This window comes from Epinephelus moara, chromosome 7, assembly GCF_006386435.1.
Source record: "Epinephelus moara isolate mb chromosome 7, YSFRI_EMoa_1.0, whole genome shotgun sequence".
NCBI lineage: Eukaryota > Metazoa > Chordata > Actinopteri > Perciformes > Serranidae > Epinephelus > Epinephelus moara.
The window spans coordinates 16,236,340-16,254,686 of NC_065512.1; the positions used below are offsets into that span (position 1 = coordinate 16,236,340).

The 18,347-nt window shown below is 40.0% G+C and overlaps 1 long non-coding RNA gene across 1 annotated transcript; it reads right to left on the reverse strand.

Annotated features, from left to right (window-relative positions):
- Nucleotides 1-1,295: 1,295 nt before the first annotated feature.
- On the reverse strand, nucleotides 1,296-13,134 carry LOC126392889 (uncharacterized). The gene is made up of 2 exons (XR_007570225.1): nucleotides 12,999-13,134; nucleotides 1,296-2,034 (listed from the first exon to the last, which is right to left on the reverse strand). It is a non-coding gene; the product is annotated as an uncharacterized LOC126392889 (long non-coding RNA).
- Nucleotides 13,135-18,347: the final 5,213 nt, after the last annotated feature.

Below are 18,347 nucleotides of genomic sequence, written 5' to 3' on the forward strand. Positions count from 1 at the left end.
TGGTATAAAACAATGTATATTATAATATAAATGCTTAGTATCTTTTATAATAATATATAATAATATATTTTAGGTGTGAATTTTTCTGTTTTTAAAAAAGCCTTCGTGCTAAGGAAAAAAGTAATTCATCATAAATGCGCACACATCTGACCACTTTCTCTTTAATATCATTTTTGCGTAAATTCCACTTTTCCCAAATAACCTAATTCCAGATTATTTATAATTACAGATGCGAAAACAAATACGAGAATTCAGGGTTATTAAAAAGGCCTGCGAGGCCAGAAGGAAGGAGGCTGCTGCACCGTGCGTTTGTTCATGGATGGCAAAATGTCCATGCGCTTTACACTAGTATCAGAAATAAAATCCACGATCACCGTGAAAAATGTAATCAATTAAGTTATTAATTATGCCACAGGTTTATTTATTTCATGTCATTATTAAAAAGCAAAGTCTGGTCCGTGCGACTTTGTAAACAAGTGTAACCACTGTTTTTTTCTCTTCATCTGATTTTACTTTATTTAAAGTTCACACTAATGTGATTTAAAATTTTAATAAAAACCATATTTATCAACAGATGCCACGAAATATCAAAAGATGTAGAACAATATGATTTTAGTATTTTTATTAGGTAAGTGATTTGAGATTATCGTCATCGGACGTCCTGGTGCAGCTGAGATGTCCGCATTGCGTGCGCATCCGACGCATCTTAAAATGGAGGATTTTATCCATGTTACAGAACATCATCAACACATCATTCGTTACAGTGCTGCAGTGCACATCACAACTTATTATATCTTGGTGTGCATAATGCGGTCATAACACACAATAATGTAAAGAGTTTAAGTCTTTTAAGAAGTGCATATACATTATAGAGACCGTCCGGGATTAAAACGCAGAGCAGAAATCTGTTTTATAAAACATTTACCGAAGATAAAAACACCCGCACTTTTATAGACTAGATGTATTTTGATGTTTGAAAAACAATTCCGGTGTGTATACTCTACAATGTAATATGTGGAATAATTTTAATCCGCTGCAAAGCTGCGTGTGTCACGGCTCGTGCTCAACAGGCCGGACATCCCAGCAGCGCTGCAGCGAGGCCACGCAGGCCGGCATGTGCGTGATTTCTCCTTTGCGCACGGCGCTGCGATATAAAGCCACGTAAAGGATTGTCAGTGTCGGCCAAATTAAGACCTTTAGTATAACTTAAATAAAATACTTAAATACTTCACGGACAGCATTCTGTTAAACAACAAGTTTAGGATGTCATGGTCAAAACACATTGCAGACAAAAGCCAATTTAAAATTTTATTTCTCAGAGTGTGCAGACAGAACAGTGACGTGTAAAAAAAAAAGAAAAAAGAAAAAAAAAGGTGTATACACATTTGACCTATTCAAACAATGTAGTGTTAGAGGTTAACTTAAACTCTACCTGTGAGAATCTCCCAAGCTCTCACTGGGGTGGTGTGAGTACACTGAGTGGTTGGTGGTGCTGATTGTGAGTGGTCAGCTTTGCTTCAGCAGCACGATCAATACTGGAGGCTTCAGCTAGAGTCTTAACTCCAATATTTACGTGCTGCTACAGTAAGGCGACCGGCAAATGAGAGAGAGGCAGATCCAACCAACTTTTTTATCATCTGACAACAATTGTCTACGTGGCATTACTTCAGACAGTGGAGACCAAATCCAAGAGTGGCAGTAAACAACGTCAACAGGTTGCAGAGCAGCGAGGTGACAGCCAGGTTGTATATTCAGGCTCTACTGCGGCAGCACAGTATGGCCTGCATCTCTGTGTAACCCACAAACCATTCCGTGCTGCTACAGCATCACCAGAACTGCAGCCGTGGTTCCTCCATTTCCACCTTCATCTTGTGTCATCAGCTCCATCCTCCAGGCTTCTAGTCCGGATCACATTCTTACAGACAGCTACAAAATTAGCGCCTATCATTTATCTACCTAAAAGATGTTCAGACGGCATCTTTTGCAGAGTTAAGTCTTCTGTCCGCTCCTAAAGCAGGCGAGGACGTTCACCACCTGAAACACACAGAAAGAGACATGAAGTTTAATGTAACTCTGCAGACAACCTGTCACAATGCAGTGTGAGGCACTATATGGCCAAAAATATGTGGACTACGGAGTGCAACACTTGTATACAGTTGTTGAAGATCTCATTTCAAAACTACGGGGAATTCCTATGCTGTTGTAACAGCCTCCACTCCTCTGGGAAAACTTTCCACAAGATTTTGAAACCTCAGCCACACAGTGAGGCGTCAGTCCACAAGACCCAACATCATCCTGATTCAGTTCACCCAAAAGGTGTTGGATGGCGTTGAGGTCGAGGCTCTCTGCTGTGCACGCAAGTTCATCCACACCAAATTCAGACAAACTTTATGGCACTTGCCTAATGCAAAGGGGTGCTGTCATGTTGAAACACAAACGGCCTTTCCCCAAGTGTTGCCACACCACTGGAAGCATCAAAAATATCACTGTGTGCTGCAACATTAGGATTCCCCTTCACTGGGACCAGGCAGCCTATAGGGACAGGGGTGTCAACATACTTGTCATGGAGTGTACTCGAGTAACTTTAGTAAAATCAAACATAATGATTGATTGCATTGTAGCAGCCTTAAAGATGACACTATAATTGCAAATTTGACATTGACTGAAACCGTTTAGTAGCATAGTTAATGTTCCAAACTATTTTGCAACAGTAATATGGTAAAAAATAAAAATAAAAATACATGTGTCAGCAAAGCACTGAGAACTGAGAGAAATAGCAGTTTGTGCTTTGCATGACTCACAATAAATACTCCTGTATGACATTTTCATGCTCGGCAACATACATTAGCGCTGGGCTCTCCAGACACCTGGGTGTAAAGTGAGCATTTTTTTGTCGGAGCTACAAAGATAGTTTCTTGTCAGAGGGAGAGTGCAGTGTCTCATTCAGTGGTTGAGCACTCTTAGGTTACAAAGCTATTACTACTCCATTGTCCTCCGCTAAATGTGCACCCAGCAGACAAAACACTGTACTTAACCTGCAAAAAATATGAGGCAAATCTTTTTTTTTTTCATATAAATATAACTTAACTTCCTAGAAAGCAGGCTCACCAGAGAAACAAGCACTTGGTGTTTCAAAAAAGCCCTTTTAATGAAGCAAGAGCGTCGTGTAAATGGAAAAACTGCAAATCCAAAGTTTGCACAAGTGACAAGAGATAGTTTGTCTGCCCAAGTGTCATTTAGCAAATCACTGAAACCATACCAGCTTCAGTTGAACAGCTGACCAGGCAGAATAAGCACACAGGAGGAATCAATGAAGCACCATAAAAGCAGCTTTTCCAGTTAGAACAAGAATTTCAACTTCTCTAACAAGACGTTTGAAGCTGTTCTGCTAAACATCAAGAACGTATCTGAATCTTAAAACAAAATCTCCTTCGACAAAACCTAGTTAGTATGCAGAGGCGCTAAAGCAAACTTTGTCCTGATAACAATCTTGCAGGAGATTGGGTCCAACGGATGTGTTGCCACTAGAGGTCTCAATGGACCTGCAATTATGAACGTGGTCTGAAATGGACCTGATAGCCTGAACCTAATAACATCTCTAACAGACTTCCCCTCTAAAAAGACCATGACAAGACATGCTGGCCTTTTCTCTTTTTCACTCACACACACATCTCAGTGCAGCTCTGAACATGACATAGCTCAGGATACATGAATCTTGCTGCATTTAAAAAGTTGCTTTTTGGAATCTGACTTTCAGTGTCCCACAAACACAAAAAGGCCGTTTTCAAAAATGGTCCCTGCTCTTAATTACACCACCATGCAACAATAACATAACAGACCAAAAAAAAAAAAGGCCACAAATAGTTCACTGTGATAGATTGCACATGTCAAGCAACAGCAGACTTAAAGGTCAGAAGTCAATATAAAAAACCCTGTGGTGTGCCTTAGAGAAAGTTACACAAACTATGCAATTGCTGAGATACACACAAAAATCATTAGACTTGTTATGCTGCTTATACTTTCCATTAACTTCACCTCAAGCGCCATCATTACCTATCTTCATCTTCTAAAAGCCTCTGTGTTACCTACTCGTACGTCTGGCCAAATCTTCATCAGATAAAATTCACTTTGTAATGTTTATTAATACAATACACAAGCAGTGATAAAAATAACACGGGCTTTCCCCTAGATATTCTAAAAGGCACATTGTGTACTGTATTACTAGGCTTACTTACAATATAGGATTTGACTCATGTTTCTGTTTCAAAGCATGACACGTGTATTCTGTGATGGACATAAATGACTGCAGCTGATATTTGTTGTTAGGTGTGCAAAGGTAGAGACACAGGCGCAACAATGTCGTCCAGTCAGAAATACCTGACAGTGGCAGGAGGGTGGGGAAACAGCGAGGACCAGTCAGTGCAGTGTTTTAAAATTTTTCCTCTGTTCTTTAAAATGGTGTGCAAGCGCCTCGCTCTTTTATAGCATGACTACATTTATGCCTCAACACAAAAAATGTCCTAAATTTTTAGTTTACATTTAGCACCAATTTTACAAATATTTCTAGCCTCTCAAATATTTCGCACAGCTTTTGCAAAATGTGTCGGACCCCATGGATGATAAATTATAGTTTAAAAAATTGTTAACTAGGTAACTAATGCTGTTCAAATGGTGTAAGACACTTTACAGAGTTTAAAGCATTGCACGAGAAGTCAACTAATGATACTCAAGACATTTGACAGACCACAAGTTACACTGTGGTTAATTTAAAACTTTACATCAGGGGTGTGTAACTGTCAGATCTGCGGAGCACGACAAAATCTCCCTGTATTAGTCCAGGGCTAATAGGGTCCCTATCTCCTGTGCAAGGGAACACAGTGACAACTAGGGGAAGTAACACCTAAAAAAATCACTTGTGCAATAACAAAAAATTTAACGGCCATTTTAAAATATCCATTCATAGCTTGTCACATAAAAATGCCACACATTTGCTGGTTTCAGCTCCTCAAACACGAGGATTTGCAGCTTTTGTACGTTTTATATCTTTGTAAATGAATCACCTGTTTTAGCTGTTCAAACAAAAAAAAAAAAAAAGCATAAGACATGAATGGGCTCTATAGGGATGCAGGTTGAAAAGGGTGTGTGTCATCACTCCTAACATTAAAAAAATAAATTTAAAGATCAACACATAAATCAATACTAAAATTGTTTGCTGTGGCCCTAATTGCACGTGATAATTACAGACTACAGCTAAGCAGGCAGCTGATGGATTTTCCTGTTGATACCCCCCTCCCTCCGTATCTGCATAATACAAAGTAGGAAAACATGGGAAACACAATGTACACTAACTTGGATTCACATGCTGAAATTCTGCTCAGTCATTTCCTTATCTTCCATGTCATGTGTAGTTGCCTTTTTTTAAGCTCATTTACAGACTGAGGCAGTGTTGTGTAAATTGAACTTAAGTAGCAATTATGAAGCAGCTATTTTACCTTATCCATGCTTCAAAATTCCTTAATAAAAATACACAAAGGAACCAACCAGGTAAGATGAGTATTTGTCTTTTGAGCTGATCATTTCTTTACAAGTCCAGGTGGAATCGTTCACATCAATGACTCTAACCTCTCCCCATTTTTCTACCTCTCCTTTAAGGCAGCATGCCCAGACATGTCACCTTCCCCTGCTCAGCCTTTTTAACCCATTCCTGCGACATTTGCTCCTCACACAATGGCCTCAAAGAGTCACCTGACCCCGAGGTTGAAGGTCAAGTAACCTCCTACACCCCGTCGGGTACATGGACGTGGACACGACAACCCATCACCTCCCCAGAAGTGGTGTGGGCTGACCTCTTGCCTGTGTGACACCATCTTCTGCCTGTACAAGCACACAAACTAAAGGGAGATCTACACTGACGTCCTGAGCTGTTTCAAAAATAAATTAAAAGGGAAAAAAATCCCTGAATGGCAAACACATTTATCCACATGAAAAGATCCATGCAAATTTGAGTTTCTCATTGTGTTTGTAACGCTTTCTATATTTAGCCACTGGGACATGGAAGGAAACTACTCCAAGTTAAATATCTGCACACACAACCGCCTGTTTTGAAAGCACCAACAGTTTAAAAACATCACCGATTTATTCTACCTACATCATGTATTTGCCCATCAATCCAGAAGACAATGAATGAAAGAGCAGACCCACTGTTTCTTTTCATTTCACTTTGGCATGCAGGCAACATACACACAATTACAAATCCATCACTTTAAAAATTTAAGCCAGATAAACACCAGGTATTAGGCGAGCCAAATCATTGTTGTCCTGTGTTTGGCAAGACAATACACACAGTGCAAATATACTATGTTCACTGTGCCACAACTTTATGAGGTGGGATAAAATGTTTCACCAGCTACCAGGGCAGCATGTACACAGCAGGGGATCTCTACAGTAGTTCAAGCAAATACAAAACCAATTCATACATTATGATGAAGCAACCGGCCTATTAATAAAGGCAACACAAAAATTATCTTACACAAAAAAAAAATTGGAGACCAAGGTGTGTAAGTCTCAAAGACACACAGGAGGTGCTGCTCATTGTAGACCAGGGATGCTACCTATGCAGAACTGCTTTGTCCCATACAACCCCCAGTACTGTAATGGTATGTGTTAATCCTAGAAAAACCTGTTACATTTGCACAGCCAGCAAAACATGTCCTGCATAGCACAGGCAGAGGGACTGGGATTCCCTGGGAGCTACAGTCGTATAATATCAAATGAATTACAGAAAACTCGGGAAACATGTGAAAACACATACCTGGCACTTGGCAAGACAATAAACCCGTTTCACAGGACAACACTAGCAGATATGTGAGAGTGACCTCTGAGTCATTCTTGCACTCCACAGGTATACACCACCCCCTCCATTTACTGTCAGGTGTGAGTGTGACAGACGGGCTGTTTAGGTACACAGTATCTATACTAATGAATAAAACTATGCGAAACACCCAATTGGAAATTCTTCAAAATTAATACATGATGTACACAATGTATAAAACTGGTTTGGCAAGAGCGCAACAATCATCTAACTTGTGAAGCTATGTTTAATATGATTCGTTGTGAATTAGTTGGCAAGAGCTGGTCTTACAACAGGACAGTCTTCAAAAGTTTAATAGTTAATTATCCCACATTTTAAGGCTCCCACCATGACCAACAGCAGCGTCTGTCATCCGAACACACCAGTTTGTCCACAATGTGTCTGGTGAAATATTTAATCCACACACACACACACACACACACACACACACACACACACACACACACACACACACACACACACACACACACACACACACACTGCTGTACCTGCCTCTGCTGTAAAAACAATGCATTTCCACTCAGTATTACGCATTCCTCGACAAATTAATTTCTGACCTCTCCGGTTATTTACAACTTAATTTGAACTATCTTAAACTTCCTCCCACTGCCACAGAAGACAGAGCAGCAATAAACAGGATGCAGACAAAGCGGTACACTGTGATGTAATTTCAAAAGCACAACCTGAGGACTTCAATTTCACTTGACCACTAGCATGAATCCTAAAAAATAAAAAAAGGCATGGCGACAAACACCAAAACACATTTTTGATGTTGACTACCTCAACCTTTAACAATATTACCACAACTTTTTAAATACAGCAAATCCCCATTTACAGAACCAACAGAAAGGCTGCCATTATAATCCTAAAGAGTGTGTGTGTGTACATGCACACATCAGCAAGAAGAGCAAAAAGAGGAAGCAAAGCTAAAGTGAGAATTGAATGACACACCCATACACCAATTACACAAACACACACTGAACTTGTTTTTGTGTGTGCATATTCTCACTCAAATGCAAGGCTGGATTCAGATACTGACACTACTCTGGTTCACAGTGTAAAAAGTGTGTGTTTAACACATCACAACCAAAATCCTGCCCACTAAAAATAATGAGGCTTTCCAAGGACGTCAGGTTTTGTTGTTACACTGCTGACTGAATTTTATGTTGACACTAAATTGAAATAAATAATTAAATAAATAAATGTGTAATGGCTCTTATTTATGTTTGGGCTCAAATTAAAATTAATTACATGTAAATTCAGGCATTAATAATCTCTCTAATCACCTCACCACGTTCCTTGCCAGGCTTGACCCACCTACTTATAACTGTATGGGCACTGACAATTACACACCAGCACATCAACATGAGTTACAGCTGTAAATCTAAAATTATGTATGCAGATATCACTGTGGCAAATATGCCACAAGTTTTCCTTGAAGCAAACTTTAAAAACTGGCCAAATTAAAAATTGTTGGTCACATATGTGAAAATATCTGGCCTCTCTGCACTCCAGCACACTGCCTGACTGGGGACACTGGGTGAGGTGATACCTGCTCACCAAGTTAGAGCCACTAAAATGAAAACACACAAACCAGACACCAATAATTTAGGATCACTATAAATCTTCCCAATCAAACTGCTCACAAGTTAATAATGTGGGCTAATCGAGCACCCTCAGGTAAAAAAAAAAAAAGAAGGCGGCTGGTGCAGCCGTAATGAAAACACCATGTGTGTGTAGTCAGAGGAGGCATACTCTTGCTATGTCAGATCTTACTGCCAGTGCTGTTGCAGGTTATCATATTACTACCTAAAATTTAATTATCAAGCAGAGAATTCACCAGCACTGTTAACAGCTGACATAATCTTTCTAAACATGCTGTCCATGTCCGTAAGTATTTCTGTCACTACACAAAAACAACAATAAAAGGGAATCTGCAACTTTCTGAGTGCAGCTGCAGAGTATCAAAAGGCCTGACTTTTACAGAAGAGTGCTTGACCTTTTTGAAAATTTACAAACATTTGTAAAGCTGCTAATTGACCACCTAAACACATCACTGTTCACGACAGATTATCTTATTTCAGCAGGCCACAAAATTCCACCAACGTTTTCCACTCCCTAGATTACACACAACCCATAACAGCAGTTAGGCACATAACTGGTAATTATTTTAAAATGCTAATGCCACCAAAACTAACAGTTTTCTAACATCTTCACCATTTAATTGAAACAGGTGTAAAGCCCTGTGTACTACAGTGATGTAGAACCTACTGTATGCAAAAAAATCAAAGCCAATGCAAAACATATGCTTGTAAGAAGCATGCAAGGACCTGGCACCCTCACATGCTGAGCTGCTGCCACTGGTTTTGTCAGCCTTAACTTGCACCATGCAAAGTACATTGATACTCATTTTCACAAAAGATCACATCTAAACTTTAGTCTCACCTTCACTGATCACTTTCAAACTATCTCTGAACTTGAATCATGTCTGTGAGAGACCTGACTGGTGCACATAATCTGACAGCTTTTATTTAATGCTGCTGAAGCACAGAAGTGAAACCAACGCCAACTTCTGGAAAACAACCAATATGACCCGTGAAAACCTGTTCCCATCACTGAAAATTTGAATACTATCAAGTTTGTGCTGAGTGTTGCAGAAAGAAGGAAGAGAAGGGGGGGGTTCTCTGCAGCCTACCACAACACATGTGAGCAAGTACAAGAAGAGAGGCACAGTTTCACCAGGAAATGGGGGTGGGAACCCATTTTGCCGGAGGGGTCTGAGAAGACAGAATGATGAGTCACAGAATGTCATGCTAACAGCCTGAAACAGCACAACGGTGCTCCACAAAAAGAGTTAAGAGGCAAATGCCAGAGAACGCAGGGGAGACACAGACCTGTAGCATTAATTAAGTGTAGGTACCACGGGAATAAAAACTTAAAATACACCAGTACTATATTAACAAATACATACAGGGCCAGTATCAACAACAATGTAGTCCCTCTTCAGAATATGATCACAATATTACACCTATTCCACCTGAATGAGCACAACTGATACACACTGTAAAACTACACAGCCACTGTGCACAAGTTTATATATTACTAAGATTCTTGATCGTAAAATTTCACTTTGACAAAGTGCTACCTCGTCGCCTCTGGAGATTATATCTAACAAATTCAAATCTGTACCTTTTAAGAAACAGAAATATCAGCAATAAGTGCACACACACTGCAGCTGATATTGTAAAACTGATTACAAAAGATTGCTGCCATCAACTAAACTGGATGAAAGTGGATTTTAATAATCATTAATGCTGCTTCAACTGAAATTTGAGGTACTGTCTATGGTGTGTATTTTTGCCTTTTTCCATTTTAAAAAAATAGACCCACAGTGTGAATCATAAAATTTTCAAAGGGATTTTTTAATATCTACACTTAACTGGCCGAGTGTTTAGTGATATTCTTATACATTTACAGAATAAGAGCAATTACACTTCCTGTCTTTAAAACTGCTACCAGCTATATGGCTGATGATCACAGACCGGTGGGCAGACAGTATCAACTTTTAGCATGAAATAAGCAGGCAGGTGTACTTAGTCTCTCATTATTTTTGAGTGTGTATATACACAAACAGACACACAGAGTATTGTGAATATATCCTATAAAAACATTTACATATAAAGCTTTGAATAATTACATTTTCCATGCACTACTTTTACATAAATTCTTTCTGGGGATATGAAACATACCACTACGAAACACATCCCAAGTTAGATGTGGTGACCTGATTTTTTTTTTTTTAACACTAGATCAATTTATCAACAATTAACAATTTTAGAAATCTATGAATCAATAAACAGTAGAAGATTTTTTTAACATTATGTGTGTACTTCATACTGTAGTTAACACAGCCACATGTATGGAGATAAGTGGACACCCATCAGTTTTAAATACACCATGCAGTGTACATTAAATATCAACCAATTTCTGTTTTTTCTAAAGCAGATAATTACACGGCTGTCACATTTTTTAAGTTATCACACTATTCATTGCGCTCCATACACCCACAAAGTTTCCCTGTCAGTCACACACATCAAAACTTATAGTACAGTTATTTCCTCCTCCACCACCCCTTTGCTCTGCTATGTGGCTGTGAAAGGTCTTTCCCTCAAATCACTTAGCTAATTTCCCTCCAAATAAATGCCACAAAAATAAACAAACAAAATGTTTTTATATGAGGTGGGCGGTTTTATCGTGAAAATGCTGTCCCACTTCTACAAAAAAATATCATACTCAGGGTGCAATCTGCAATTTCAGTGGAGAAAGCTGTGCATAATGGTATTTAGGTACATTTTCATTCAGGTCATGCATATCTAATTGAAGTGGAGGCACAACTCTTAACCTTACTGCTGCAGAATATGTATGGCAAAATAAAAAATATATATATATCCTGGAAAAATGCTATTAGTAAGCACACTGTCATTTGTGACGGGCCATGGGGGGAAAAAAGGCATTGCAGGGGAAAACAGACAGAGGTGCTTACACACTGTCTCATGTTCTCAACGCAGTTAAATTCAATCAGTATTTTCCAGAAATGCAAACATGATACTTGTCAACGTAGACACGTATTTGTTCAAATAAAAGCAACACTGTAAAAGATAGGAAGGCCTCGCATTATGTAACACATTAAACCGATCTCTACTTAGAAGGAAGTAGAAGGGGCGGGTTTAGACGCACAATTATATGGAGCCTCTCTTTTCCTCTCTTCTGCTTTATTAGTCGAGTAGTCATGTTCATTATGGGAAGCAAAAGGCAGGGTAAAATGTCAAACATGCAAACTCTTTAGTAACTAATGCTCAGCTCCGTTTTGTGACTCTTTACTGCACCGATCTGACCACGTAGTTTTTTTTTCCTCCTTCAATGTACTTGAATTTAATCAGAGTCCAGGGCACACAGAAAGTGGAGCGAGGCTGGTAAGGGCAAAAAAGGCAAAAGGAGACGAAAGGCAATGACTGGGATCCCTCCTGCATCAAACTACGATGAGCCAGAACCCACCCCCCACCCCCCCTTAACATTACAGCGAGCCACGAGCAGCACCGCAACTAACAATACGATTTTTATTCCCAATAACTAGCGTTAATTCAACTTTACAGCATCGTTAGTGGTTATGACAGCCATCCGTCTGACGTTTAACACAGCTATTAAAGTTGAATCATCAGAAGTAGCGACCTATGATTGTTGTCACTTGGCTGGGAGCCACACTGATCAAGCAGCATTAAGGCACGATATTCAAATCTATTAAACACACACAAATACACAGAAAACACCCAACGCTGCAGAGCAATTATTTGGTTGCGTTCCTGGTCATGGGAGTTACGTTAACACAAGAGATAACGTTGAGCACACGTTAAGCACCACAGATAGGAAAATAAAACAAACTCCGTCATGACTGTAAGGTCATACAGCGATATAATAAACTTACCAGGTGTTTTCTGTCTAACAACCCCCCATAAAAAACGCGTACATCAACACATATGCAATTCACCAGCTCGGGTGTATAAAAAAAGTGCCTCAGTTAACAAGCTTGGTAAAATTAAGTTACCACAAAAAGACACAGTCTGTCCCGGGTTTGATTTTTTCCCTCCCAACCCAGTGTAGGTGCCGTGTGCGTTTGTTGACACTGCCGTCTGTGCTCCTCTCTGCTCGAGCCTGGCTGCTTTTGCACCTCCCGCTCAAAAAACTAGGCTCCAATGCGAAAAAAAAATACTCCATTATACTTCAACTTTGATTCATATCCCTACAAGTTAAGTGGAAAATAATAATCAGTGTATTCGCTTTTTAAAAATATATATATCCCTCCCACCTCCCGGATAAAACGGACCGCTGTGAGAGCGCATTTTTTTTTCTACCGTTACAGCGCAGCAAAGTCAGAATTCCCTCTGTGTGAGCTAGCAGGCTAAGCTAACAGGCTAGCTGCTACGAGTAGTACAAGCTGGCAAAGCTGGCCAAATGGCTAACGTCTCCCCCACCACGGTCGGTCTCTCCTCTTCTCCACGTACTCCTCTCCTCCAGTCCGCGCACACCGTCCGATTAAAATCAATTTAAAATACTTTGTGGCGTCATTTACCTGTGTTTCCATTGAAAATACGCGTCCTCCCCCTCCTCTTAAAAAGCGCAGTTTAATTTTGAGCGCTTGGTTTCTCCCCCGTCTCAGCGACAGCTCTCTACATTCGCAGCATCCTCTCTCCGCAGCTGCTGAGGCAATCGCTGCTCACTCGAAAATGGCGCCGAAAGATACACTCCTCATTCAAATTCGATAGAGCCTCCGACGCTTCCCATTGGCTGAACGCGGACTGGACTCCGCGCCGCTGATTGGTCTGTGAAAATGCACTCTCGAATGATCTAGCAGCCCACGCAGCGTTCAACAGAGAGAGTCAAATTAACCCTTTCGGTGCCTCGGCGGCTCCAACAGCAGCCTCCTACAGCTAAAAACCTGTACGTTCAAACTTGTTCAAACCAGAATATTTGACACGAAATGACTACCACGATCCATAGTAACTGCTGTGCCCTACTAATTACACAATGCAGCTTTTATAAGTCACAAAATGTACCACAAGAACTCCATAGGGATACACAGACAGAGACCAAAAGTGCATTATTATTAAGCACCATAGATGCACTATATTCAAAGCCTGACATAAATAAATAGTATACTGTAAAACTGAAATTAGTAGCCTGGACTATTATGTGCTTAAATCATTGAAATCAACAGGCCTATATTTAAGACAGGCATCCCCAACCTCACACCAAATGTCATACTGCTGTCATTTATGGCTGCTTTTATTGTGCTTTATTTGGCTATCTGTTGGCCTGTCACTCCAGAACAAGCTCTACTGTTCTAACTGCAGATAAGAAGCCAATCTATGAATAAGGAACACATTTTGAACATACATTCATGACGCTCATTTGAAGGATGGTACCAAAAGTATTGCAACATATTATGCACCAGTCTTAGATGCCTGTAAGACAAAATATGCACCTACTCATAAATGGTATTTATAAAAAACAAAAATAAAAAATACTAAGCTAAGACAGGCAACCATGCATTAATGTTATTGTTATTATTATTTTTATTTATTTATTTTTACCAGTTCTAGTTTTATGGTGCTGCACTTCTGCTTGTGGTTTGTCCAGGTTTGTCCATCGACAGGCTTATATTTGGGACAGGCCTTTAATTCCTATCACACAAAACTGTTGCTCTGCAGAGATGGGTAATACAATCAAATTGTTTATTTGAACCAGTGTGAATATAACTTGTTTAAAAATTACGTGTCAGATAATATATCAATTATGAATCATACATTTGATCTTGCTCCGACAGACATCACATCAGAGAGGATTACGGCACCCGGCATGCCGACACAACACCACTTTATCCTGTTAAAACAACACTCACAACTTGGATTAATTTTTATGAAAAACCCTTTTGATTCTTTTGACCTGAGGACCCTTACGGACTAGAGGAATATGAATAACTTACAGGGTAATTGAGGAATGGACACATAATTTGAGGTAGACAACAACCTGGTTTTATATAACTGAACTGAGCAAATTCAAAAGCCATGGGCGGATAATGAGACAGTGGGCACCTGGGCACAGATATACAAAGGGCCCCACCACCTCTCCTACATAGCTACCCAGGGATGAGTCCTAAACCCAGAAATGAGTTAGCATTTCAGCACTCCTGGTTCCTCCGTCTTTAAGTCAATGGGTTTTTTGGACACCTGAAATAAGGTCTGTGGTTTAGAGACTTTCACGTTTTGTTCTATGACATAAACTGTGTCAATAAATAGCCCACTCATTTATTTTGAAGCTTTTATGTGACTAAAATGTGTAAATATCATAAATGTTTGTTTCTTTTCAGCAATGAGCCAAAATCCAATGGAAACATCCCATTGGCGTTTTGACGAGGGAACCAGGGCGATGTGTCACCCTACAGAAAAACATCATCCCTGGACTCACTCTATAGATCAGAGACACACAGACTTTGTGGTAGTTTTGCATCTCTTTGTAGTGGGTATACATCTTTTTGTGTCTCTTTGTGGTCATTTCAAGTCTTTACCTTGTCAGTATGTGTTAATTTGACACCTGACATTCTGCAAGTGAAGGCCAGGGGGCCTCCTGACACTTTGGACCCCTAGGCCTACACCCAGTTGGCCCGCTCAGTAATCCATCCATGTCAAGAGCTCACTCCATAGTGATCCACAACAAAACAGCAGTGACTAAGAGCAATGATCCTCACTCAGATGACCCGCATTAGTATGTCGGCTGTCAGTTATTGCATTTTACTTCACTTTTTGTAGAGACATCCTAGACAAAAATGTGAATTGAGGTCTTTTACATGTTTGCTGTCAGAGTCATAAAAACACAGTTCAAACAGTGGGCATATAAACACACTATTTAGTGTTACAGCTTATCACAGGGCCGTAGCCAAGGAGTTAACACTGGGGGGGCCCAAATCTGCCCAGGGCCCCCCCCAGAAAAAAAATCTATTTGAATACATTTTTTCAACTCTATATCTTTTTTTTTAAATCATAATCTATACAGTATACTATACGAATATGCAGTAAATGAGAGCTACGGCTGACTGCATAAATTATACATGCAACACAACGTAAACAATATCTGACAAATATGCCGTAAAGCTTAATTTAAAAGCCTAGTCCCAATTTAACGCCCAGTCCCTTTTACTAGCCTGGTGTGGCTACACATTTTGACAAATAAAAGCCTGTCTGAATTAAAGGCTTAATGCTAGTTGCCAAGCAGAAGTTCTTTGGATGTATAAAACGGGATTGTTGGCTATCTCAAATTATATGTCCGTTCCTTGATTACCCTGTTAGTTATCTATACTCCTTTAGTCCATATTGGTCCTCAGATCTAAAGAATCAAAAGAGTTTTTTTCATAAAAATGAATCCAAGTTGTGAGTATTGTTTTAACAGGGTGATGTAATCCTCTCCGATGCGCTGTCTGTCAGAGCTAGATCAAAAGAATGATTCACAATTGATTTATTATCTGAAGCCAAATTTTCAAACAAGTAATATTCATACAGGTTTAAATAAATAATTTAATTGCATTTCCAATCTTTGCTGAGCAACAGTTTTGTGTAAAAGGAAGTAAAGGCCTGTCCCAAATATAAGCCTGTCAATATCAGTGATTTAAACAAATAGCAGCCCAAGTTATTAATTGAAGTTTTACAGTTAACGCTAGCTGAATACGCTCGTGAGCTGTGTTCTGCTGTGGTACAACAACACCACTTGGACAAACCACAAGCAGAACTGCAGCACAGTAAAACTAGAACTGGTAATAACAAAAATAAAAATGCATGGTTGCCTGTCTTAGCATTGCAATTTTTTTTTTATTATATCATATTATAAAAACATATTCTAATAACTCCCTTGGCATTTCACATATCCAACCAGAGGTTTTCACAGTAGGTGCATGTATCGTCCTACGTGTGGTGAAAATATTGCAATACTTTTCTTACCATCCTTCATGTGAGTGTCATGAATGTCTATTCAAAATGTGTTCCTTATTTATATAATGGGTACTTATCTACAGTTAGAACAATAGAGCTTGTTCTGGAGTGACAGGCTGATCAAAAACAGTCAAGTGATAGCCAAATAAACATTGCAGCTATAAATGACAGGAGTAGGACATCTGGTATGAGGTCAAACAGTAAAGGAATCAGTGATGTTCCTCCTGAGGCCAATGAGATGCAAACCAGTTTATGAAAGATGAACAAAAATAAGTAAATAAATAAAAGCCTTAACTCTGAGGTAAAGGATAAAGGGCCAGCAGTTACCTCCGTCTGCCGTGCTCCTCTCAATCATAATGTGGGGTTGGGTTTTTAAGACCGTCTTAGTTTATTTCCCACAGTTCAAACGAGGACATTGCTTGCTTATCTTAAATTGCTGTGACATCATATTGCCCTCTAATTTGAAGTTTCCTCTTCAGTTGCCCCATTTCTGAAAAACTTTTTTAAAAGTACATTACATGGCATAGCCACTTCTTCTCAATTTAAGATTAGCCTGGCAACACCACACGAGTACACGCAGCCACACTGTAGCGTGCATGCGACGGCCGAAGCAGGGACGGGTTGGGCTCTGCCACAATAACCCTGCTGTTATCATATCTAGTGTAGCATAGTGTACCTCGGGCAAGATAAACAGAGACAGCCATTTCATCCCAATGCACACATAATAACAATACATAACATTCACCTGCTATGTCAGTCGTTGGCTCCACCAGGGTGCACTGGAAAAAGAATTAGCTGCAACCTGATATTAGTTTTATGGTGTGCTTAAGTGAATAGAGGCACACAACTTTAGCGGGTAATGGTGTTTTAAAACTTTATATTTCTCCAGTCATCAAGGAGCAGATCATTTCTTTGCATTGCCGTGCAGTAAAAAAACATAATGTTTTTTACTTTGGAGTACAAAAGCAGACTGGGAGAGAGAGGGCGCCCATTGTGTATGCATTCTGGTGTAGCGTGGACAATGGGGCGGAGAGGAAAAAAACACACTTGTTTACAGATAAACTGGTTTGGACAGGAAGCCAGTAAGGAGGAGCTCTGTGTTGTTAAACAGGCATGTGGAGAGGCAGGGATGAGCCAGCAAAAACACCACCGTGACCATAGGGGAGATCATGATGCAGTACTCGTGCGCACACATGCATGCATTCATATCTACAAACACACAAATGTAAACAGCTTTGCAAGTTGTTGAAAACCACTTTTTTTTGGTCGGAGTTTTGAAGAGATTACGAAGCAGCTACAGCCAAAAAAGCCTTCAGTGACAGGAACAGAAATTGTGGTTTGTTTTGTTTCACTACGAGAGAAATTAACAAGATAAAAAGGCGCTCGTGGGTCCCTATTAGCGGTGCCAAACAGTAGCCAAGCTGAGCTCTGGTGAATACTAGTCCATCCTGCATTGTGTCACCGTCACATGAGCACACACTGCCTTCCATTAGGCAGGAGATCCTTATGACTCACGAAAACACAAGTCACATGTCACTACACAAATGAACCATGCTACTCAGACTGCTCTGTTATCCACAGCAGCTTTTCTGCAGGCCCAAATGAAATCACATCATAATGCATCTCTTCATTAGGAGGGTCGAGACAGAGTGGGGCTCTCCCTTGTCTCCTGGTAGACGAGCTGAACAAGAGCCACAGTGTCATGTATCGCGGTGTTTGGCCACAGCAGGCTAAACTCCGGCTGCAAAGTTGCCACGCTGGGGCAGTTTTAGTTCAATGTAATTTGATTTCATGTTAGATGACTTGCGTGCATGGTTGGCTGTTACACTCAGCTGCTTCTCATTCAAGGAGGAGTTTTACAGATTTTTTTTTTCTCTCTTTCTTTCCTCCCTCATGTGACTCAAAAGATGGCCTTTCACACCACTACCAGACGTGGGACT